Source organism: Pteronotus mesoamericanus, unplaced genomic scaffold, assembly GCF_021234165.1.
Source record: "Pteronotus mesoamericanus isolate MK-2021 breed Mesoamerican mustached bat unplaced genomic scaffold, CSHL_Meso_final contig_72, whole genome shotgun sequence".
Taxonomy (NCBI): Eukaryota; Metazoa; Chordata; class Mammalia; order Chiroptera; family Mormoopidae; genus Pteronotus; species Pteronotus mesoamericanus.
This window is the reverse complement of record NW_026555242.1, coordinates 68,697-77,898: the sequence shown is the minus strand read 5'-3', so window position 1 is coordinate 77,898 and position 9,202 is coordinate 68,697.

The window sequence follows — 9,202 nt, the reverse complement described above, 5'->3', positions numbered from 1 at the left end:
TCCTGGCTTTCCTTTGGTTGTCTGTCCCTGACTTGTGGAAGCAGTTGGTGCCTTTTCCTTCAGTTCTGCTTCCTAGATATGATCTTGGAGATTTAATAAAGTAACCACTGGTAAGTACCAAAATAGCCTAAAAGAGGGGCCCATGGAGACAGGCACTAAAGAGAAAGTGCTGGGGGCAGGGTTCATTGAAAAAAGAGGGAGACAGAAGTTCTCCAGAAATTGTGGTCCAGTAACATGCTTGTCTAGAACACAGTTGTCAGAAGCCTCCCAGTCTTGTTCCCTCTGTGCTAGATGGAATCAAGCAAGAGTCCACCTGCTGTTTAATACATCCCTTATTTTTCAAGAGAGAAAACTTTTGGCTCCATCACTCCTTAGCCCCAGATCCCGGAATTGGAGGCAGATATTCCCTGCCCGACTTTCCTTGCAGACCCATCCTTCTCCTGTCATTCCCTGGGCTAGACACCCTTTCTCTTTGCCCTCCAGACCTTAAGCTTCCTTATTTTAGGGTTCTGGGGTGGAACCAGGCTCATGAACTTTAAAAAAAAAAAAACAAAAAACGAAATGAAGCGGTTAGAACGAAGAGGGACCCGCTGACTGTACTATCTCTAAGTAAAGCCTTGGGGCGCGGTGGGGCTGGGAGAGAGATGGGGAGGGCGAGGGGCGGGGAGCGGGAGGCAGGAGGGGCGGACCCAGGAGGCGGGCGGACCAATCGTGCTGTGCGTGGCGCGCGCCGAAGGAGGGAACTCGGCCCTCTTCCGGTCATTTTTTTTTGTGGTCGCCTCAGCCGGGCAGGTCTAGAGGTGAGAGGGCTTGTTTTCTCATACTAGCTTCCAGCAAGACTTCAATTCGTATCTGTGCACTTCCACATCTGACTTTTGGTTTTTGGGTCTCTGTAGTCTGGTTCAAGGTCTAAAGGGAACTAGCTCAGTGCCCCCAACCATCCTCCCAAACTTGCGGTGTGAGGTGGCTGCAGACCCCGCAAAAGAATTGCGGCCTCCCAGGGAAACAGGAAGCCAGCATCTCTAAAGTGTGATTGGTGGCTTATGTGGAGGCTAGGGCCTTCCCACTGCACCGCGCCCCGCCCCCCCCCCCCCCCGCAAAAAAATCTTAGCCATTAATGGGGACCCAGGGCTGTTTGGGTGGGACAATAGTCAATAACATCACCTTTGCAAAAGGACCTGATTACTTTGTATGGGTGGAGCAGAGAGACCAAGGAACCATGTTTAAAAAGCATTAGATTTACTCCATTGTTGTACAAGGTGCGGCTGAGAAGAACGGTCAGAAGCCATTTTGGGTCAATTAATGAAGATAAAACTTCCCATAAATTTAGAAGTATCCAGCCTTGGGAGCTGCGGGCTGATTTCTTAAATGCTCAGAGGAAGATGACCAATTATCAGGTATGTTGTAGTATAACGGGAAGTTCAACAGCTGAATTTTATTCCAACCATTTTATAAGCTGTATGAAATTGAGAAATTACAAAATAATTTGTTAAGGACAGAAACCTGTTAACTTCACTCTATGTTCTCATATGCTGATTAACCAAGCATCTGGTCTTGAATCTACAAAGAAGTTAAATTTGGAATATTTTGATTTTTCAAAGATGGTAATATGAACCATCAGGATCTGATGATCCATAATAATAAAATTAAAATTACTGGACCAGTGAGTAACCTAAATCCATTATTGTTTCTGCAGAAAAATTAACCAGAGTTAGCAGGAAGCGTAATGCCTTTTATCTTGACAGCAGTACCTGTCAAAGTACCTGAATTAATAGTTGAAATGAGATTGTAAACAAAAGGTGAAATATTACAGCCACAACCTTTCCCTTGTCCTCATTCTTATATTGACCCTGACCCTAGGGCTGACTCTGAACTTGAACCTCCCCTTTACCTTCACCCTGACCCTTACTGCATTCCAATAGACTTTTATTCTGTGAGAGACACCCTTACCCTCCCAATAACCCTGACCTTCACACTGACATTGTCACTCATTTTCACCCTCACACTGATCGTGATGTTGAACTAGACCCTGAACTTTACTTGATCCAAACTTTTACCCTGACTTTGACCCTCAACCTGAATCTTATCCTGACCCTTACCCTGAAATTGATCCTGACTATAACCCTACCCTAACTGTGACACTAACTGACTCTTAGCATGTCCCTGACCCTAACAGTGACCTTTATTTTCACCCTCATTTGACCCTGACCAAGTCCCTCACCAAGGCCCTGAATTCACACTGACTCTGGTTCTGAACCTGATCCTTGACCGTGATCATAAGCCTGACACTGACCAACACTCTGACTTTGATGCTGACGCTGATCCTTACACTACTGCCACTGGGACCCTGATCCTGACCTTAACTCTCAAGCTCTCCTGACAATGACCTTCATCCTTACACTGACCCTGTCCCTCAACCCAATACTTACCTGACCTGTCTCTGACCTGTCTCAGACCCTCACCTTCAACTTCATTGTACACATGACCCATACCCTGATCCTTATCAGACTTGCAAACTGAATAAACCAATACTGATTTTCAACTTAACTCTGATCTAGACCTTCACACTCATCCTTACACTGACTGTTAAGCTGATTATTACTCTGAACTGCATGCTGAACCTGACTAACCTGACCCTGACCCTGAATTGGGCTCTGAATCTGACTATCACTCCGTCCCTGAACATCATCTTCATCCTCCTGACCTGGGTTTGGGCTTCAGCCTCGCCCAGTTCTGACACTTACCTTCTCTCAGCCCCTCAGCCTGATGCTGATACTGACCATAGTTCTCTGACAATGATAATCACCCTGGCTCACCTTCAAACTGATCTAACTCTGATATGACTCTGACACTGATTCTAAACTCCCTACCCCTAAAAATTTAAACTGAATTTGATCTTCAACCTGACCCTGATACTAACCCTGATAAAATAGTCTGAAGTTAACTTTGAGCCTGATACGCATAAGCACCCTGACCCTAAACCTGACTTTGGCCCTCTTGCCTTACCCTGTGTCTGACTTAGATTCTGACCCTTAACCTCACACCGTACATGACTGAATCTCACCCATATCCTGAAACTTAGAAGGACTCTGACTCTGACTCTGACCCTCACCCTGACTTTTCCCTTGCTACTTTCCCCCTGATTCTGATTTGGACCCTCCCTCTTACCCTAACCTTTACTTGACACTCACTCTGGCCTTCACACTTTCATACTCTCACTGTGATCCAAATTCTGACCTTTAATGTGACCATCACCATGACTCTGACCCTGAAGCTAATCCTGACATTGGTTCTAATTCTCATTCTCACCCTGGTTTACATTTTTCCTTTTTATTTAATTTATTGGGGTGACATTGGTTAACAAAATTATACAGGCTTCAGGTACACAATCCACAACACATCATCTGTACACTGTATCTCATTCTCACCCTGACCTTGAAATTGTACCCCACAACTAATACTGACAATGACTACTGTCCAGACCCTGATTATCACTCCACCTTGATTTTAACCATAAATGAAAGGATAAAGTCAGTACCATTTGCTACCGTGGCACCATTTGCTGAGGAGGCCTAGGACCTTATTAAACATTACTGCCATTTTATTCTTCTGAGCTTATATGTCCAGGACTGGAAATTAACGGAAAGCAAGAACAGAATGTGACTAACTGCTCCCCATATCCAAAGGCAGAAGATAACATTGGAGCAGATTGCAGCCCTGTTTACAATGCACCAATAGCCCAGGGGCCACACAACAGCAACCCCCACCCTTTTTTAAACCCAGAGCCCCCACCCCTCAATGCTGGTGTATCTCCCCATGCCATGCCCCTCTCCTTTCTTGGAGAGTGAGTAAAAACTTTACTGTCTACACTTTCTTCTCTTTGTGAGTTCTTTCACAGCCCGTGTCACTGACCACCCTAACAATTATGACCACACTAGTTCTGAAACCTGTCCTCACATAGACACTCTACTTGATTCTTATCTTCACCTTTAAGCTGACCTTCAACTTGACCATGACCTTTACCAACACCCTGACTCTCTTACTCTGATCTCTCAGACCATCATCTTCACACTTACCTTGTCCTGATCTACCTTCATCCTGCTTATAACCCTTTATCCCAAACTTTATATTTACCATGATGCTCACTCAGATCTGCATTTTTATTTTGACTTTTACCTTCACCTTGACCCTGACCTGCATTCAACCTTTATCCTTACCCTGACCCTGAGTTGAACCTTACTCTAAATCCGACTTGTGATCTGATGCTACCTTTACCTTGACTCTCACTCTGACCCTCAACCTGATCATTATCACGAGAACCTTGCCTTGAACCTAGTCCTTTGCCTACATTTAAAACACATTCATCCTCACCGTTTCCATGACCATCACCAAAATCTGATTCTGATATCACCTGACACTGACTCAGACTTTCTCACTCCCTTGAGCCTTACCTGAAATTGATGCTCATCCTGACTCTGACCCTACTCTGAATCTGACCTTGATCACCCTACACTGAAAACAACCTGACCTGATTCCTGATTTTGAAGCTGACCCTGACCCAGACACTATGGTCATATTAACTCTAAAACCTTACCCTGACCCTGACCATGACCCTGACCCTGACCCTGGCCCCGAACTTATCCCTTTACTTCTACAATGAGCCTGGTTCTCATTGTTTCACTTACCCTGGTCCTCACCCTTCCCTTAGCCTTGCCTAGTCCTTGACATTACCCTCACACTGAGGCTGACCCTGAACTTGACACTGAGTCTCACTCAAGATGAGGATCTTGACCCTAGATTTGGTAATTACCCTCATACTCACCTTGATCCTAGGATGACTTTGACTCTGATCCTCACCCTAACATCAAACATGACACAGACTTCATTCTGTTCTTGACACTGAGCATGACTCTTCCTGAAGCTCACCCTAACCCTGACACTGATGTAAACTGGTCACCAATTTGGATTATCCTGTCATCCTAACCTAGATCCTGTTCCTTAACTGGCTTTGATCATAACCCTGATGTTGAAACAACGTGACTCTGACATTTATCATGACCTCACCTTGACATACAATCTATCTTGTATGCTAATTCTCACTCTGATCCAGCCCTCACCATGAATCTAAACTTCACACTGACATTTAACCTCTTATTTCACCCAAACCCTAACCCTGACCTTGACCTCACCGAACACTCCCCTGAAAAATGACTCTGAAGCTGAACCTCACTTTTGCACCCATCTTAACCCTATGTCTCACCTAGGTCCTGACCTTGTAACTGATACTAAAACTCATCTTCATTCTGACCTTGATGCTCATTCTGACCCTGATCCTTACATTCAACTTACCATGATCCTGATGGTGACTTTCTACTTTAATCTAACTCTGATCATCACCCTGACTCTGACCTTAACCTTCACCCTGTCCCTGTAACTCTTACGTTAACTCCCGTCCTGTGTTTGACGTTAAAACTGACCCTCACACTTACACTGAATATAACCCTAAACCTCACCCTAACACTGGCTATGACTGTGATCCTGATGTTCTGCCTAACTCTGACCCTGATGCTCACACCAACACTGACTTAGTTCTCATCTTCAACATGACTGAACTGGTTGCACACACTCTCTGACCCTGATTATGACCATCACATTGACCCTGGCACTTACTTTGAGGTTGACAATAAACCTGACCGTGACTGGGTCACGCTCTACCTGACCCTAATCCTCGCTCTACAATCTCATCTTTATTTTGACCTTTATTTATTGAAAAATAATTTTTTAAAGATATCATTTATTTATTTTTAGAGAGAGGGCAATGGAGGGAGAAAGAGATGGAGAGAAACATTGATGTGCAAGAGGTTGGTTGCCTCTCGCATTCCCCCAACTGGGGACCTCGCCCGCAACCCAGGCATATGCCCTGACTGGGAATCAAACCACATCCTTTTCATTCACAAGCCAGCGCTCAATCCTCTGAGCCACACCAACCAGGGTTTGACCTTTATTTAAAGCTTACTGTGATGCTGACACCCTAACCTTGACTGTGACCCTTACCTTGACCTCTATCTTAACACTATCCAGACCCTCATCCTCATCAAGACCTTGACACTTGTTGCAGCCGTCTCCTGAAACCAGACTCAGACCTCATGTTCACACTCCTCTTGACCCCATCATCACCATGACCCTGAAACAGCCGGAACCTCATTCTCATTCTGACCCTTACATGATACTAACTGTGACGCTGAACCCGACCCTCACACTCACTACAATGCTCACTGTGACTCTGAACCTGACCATGACTCTGATCCTCACCATGACACTTACTTTTATCCAAACCATTCATTGATCATTAAACCTCTAAGTATCCCAAACCTGTCTGCCACCTTGATCAGACTTTCACCTAAGCCTAACACTGAGTGTCATTCTCACCCCGACCCGTACCTGATGCTTACTTTAACTCTGATCCTCATCCTCACTTTCACTATGACCCTGACATTAACCCTCAAACTGATGCTCACAGTGATCATTACCCTGAGCCTGATCCTGAAACATACTCACCCTCACCTTGACTCTGACTTCTACCCTCTTGATGACACTGGTTCTGACATAACTTTTCCATAACTCAGCCTGATTCTGACCATGATGCTCATTCTGACATTGACCCTGATCCTCACTCACTTAGACACATTAATTCTCACACTCACCCAATCACCCTGAACTTGAGCTTGACCATGAACTTCACCTTCACATTGACCTACAACATCCCTATCATCCTTGCCCAGATTCTACTTTAGTATACGCTAGAAGGTTATGATCACCTATTTGATAATGTTTTCCATGCAATTTAACATATCATAAAATCCTAGTTAGTTTAATATCTCTCTTTTATAAGGAGAGAGAACCGATCTTTTGAGGTATTCCAGGGGACCTCTGGAGCACCCCAAAGTTATCCATAGGTCAATAAGACTTAATTTAGAGCACATCAAAAGGTGTGAACATTTGACTGAAAAGGTCACATATTACTATGAAATAATACTTAATTTTGCACTTAGCCAAAGTGATAATAAAAGGTCTCAAAGACAAATACAGAAGGTTACATGACTGTGACTCAAACTTTAGTGTTTATGATTGAGAAGATTCAGTTTTATGTAATCAAGAACCTCAAGAAAACAACATAAAACACAGAAAATTATTTTGATAAAACATAGGTTATTTGTTTTGTAGATAGAGAACTTCACAATATCATACCAGGAGTAGACCAATATACAGGAAAACTGTCTTTTTAAAAGAAAGAGAGGGAGCCAAACTCTAATTTTGCATCAGCTTACTTTTAATATTTGTATTCATTTACTTGATTATGTTTATTCAATCTTATTCAACTTGACCACACACATTTCTTTTTCTATCTTTCATTTTTTTAAAGATTTTTATTTTTAAATTTTTAAATTTATTTTATTGATTATGCTATTACAGTTGTCCCAATTTTTTCCTCTTTGTCACCCTCTATTTAGTATCCCCATTCCCTCCAGCAGTCCCCCCTTCTTAGTTCACGTCCATGGGCCATGCGTATAAGTTCTTTGGCTCCTCCATTTCCTATACTATTCTTAACAGCCCCCTCTCTGTTTTGTACCTACCAATTACACTTCTTAATCCCTGCACCTTTACCTTTACCCCTGCTCTCCCCTGGCCCTCTCCCAGCTGATAAACCTCCCAATGATCTCCATATCTATGATTCTGTTCCTGTTCTGGTTGATTGCTTAGTTTGTTTGGTTTTTTTTTAGATTCAGTTGTTGATAGTTGTGAATTTTTTGCCATTTTCATGTTCATAGTTTTAACCTTCTTCTTTTTCTTAAATAAGTCCCTTTAACATTTCATGTAATAATGACTTGGCAATGATGAATGCCTTTAGTTTTACTTTGTCTGAGAAGCACTTTATCTGCTCTTCCATTCTAAATGATTGTTTTGCTGGATAGAGTCATCTTGGTTGTAGGTTCTTGCTTTTCATCACTTTGAATACTTCTTGCCAGTCCCTGCCTGCCTGCAAAGTTTCTTTTGAGAAATCAGCTGATGGTCTTATGGGAACTCCTTTGAAGTTAACTCTCTCCTTTTCTCTTGCTGCTTTTAAGATTCTCTCTTTGTCTTTAACTTTTGGCATTTTAGTTATTATGTGTTTTGGTGTGGACCTGTTTGGATCCAACTTGTTTGAGATTCTCTGTGCTTCCTGGACTTGGACTTGAATGTCTATTTCCTTCACTAAATTAGGGACGTTTTCTTCCATTATTTTTTCAAATAAGTTTTCAATTTCTTGCTCTTCCTCTTCTCCTTCTGGCATACCTATGATTCAGATGTTGGCCCTTTTGGAGATGTCCAGAGGCTCCTTAGACTATCCTCACTTTTTTGAATTCTTTTTTTCTTCTTGCTGTTCTGATTGAATCCTTATTTCTTCCTTATGGTACAAGTCATTGATTTGAATCCAGACTTCATCCCCTCCACTGATGGTTCCCTGTAGATTTTTCTTTATTTCACTTAGTGTAACCTTTGTTTCTTCCTGGGCCTTTTTTATGTTGTTCCCATACTGAATGGATTATTTGACATCCTGATCATCAATGTTTTCAACTCTGTATCTGATAGGTTGGTTATCTTTGTTTTATTTAGTTCTTTTTCTGGAGTTTTTTCCGTTATTTCATCTGGGCCATATTTCTTTGTCTCCTCAATTTGGCAGCCTCTGTGTGTTTGTTTCTGTGTATTAGGTAGAGCTGCTTTGACTCCCTGTCTTAGTATTGTGGCCTGTTGTAGACAGGCCTGTAAATTGTAGTGTGGCACCTGTAAATTGTGTTGGGCGGAGCCTTAGGTGACCGCCAGGATTGGGCAACCTGCTTCCCTGTTTTGTGGCTCTGTGTGGTGTGAGGGCTCAGAGAAGGGACAATGCCACTGCCTGGCTTCTGGAGGTTTTCTTGGCACTTCCCTTTGCCAACTGGTGAGCTTCCAGCTCTTGCTCTGGTCCTGAATCCCAGAGGGGTCTGCGTATGTTTTAAGATCATGTGGACCCTTTAACAGAGTCTCCTGAAAATCCGGCAGTTTTTTCCGCCACCCCACACCCACTGGTTTTTACAGCCAGAAATTATGTGGATTTATCTTCCTGTTACTGAAACCCTTGGCTGTGTGGTGGCCTGGGGCTGAGATCTCGCACCCCCAAGGTATC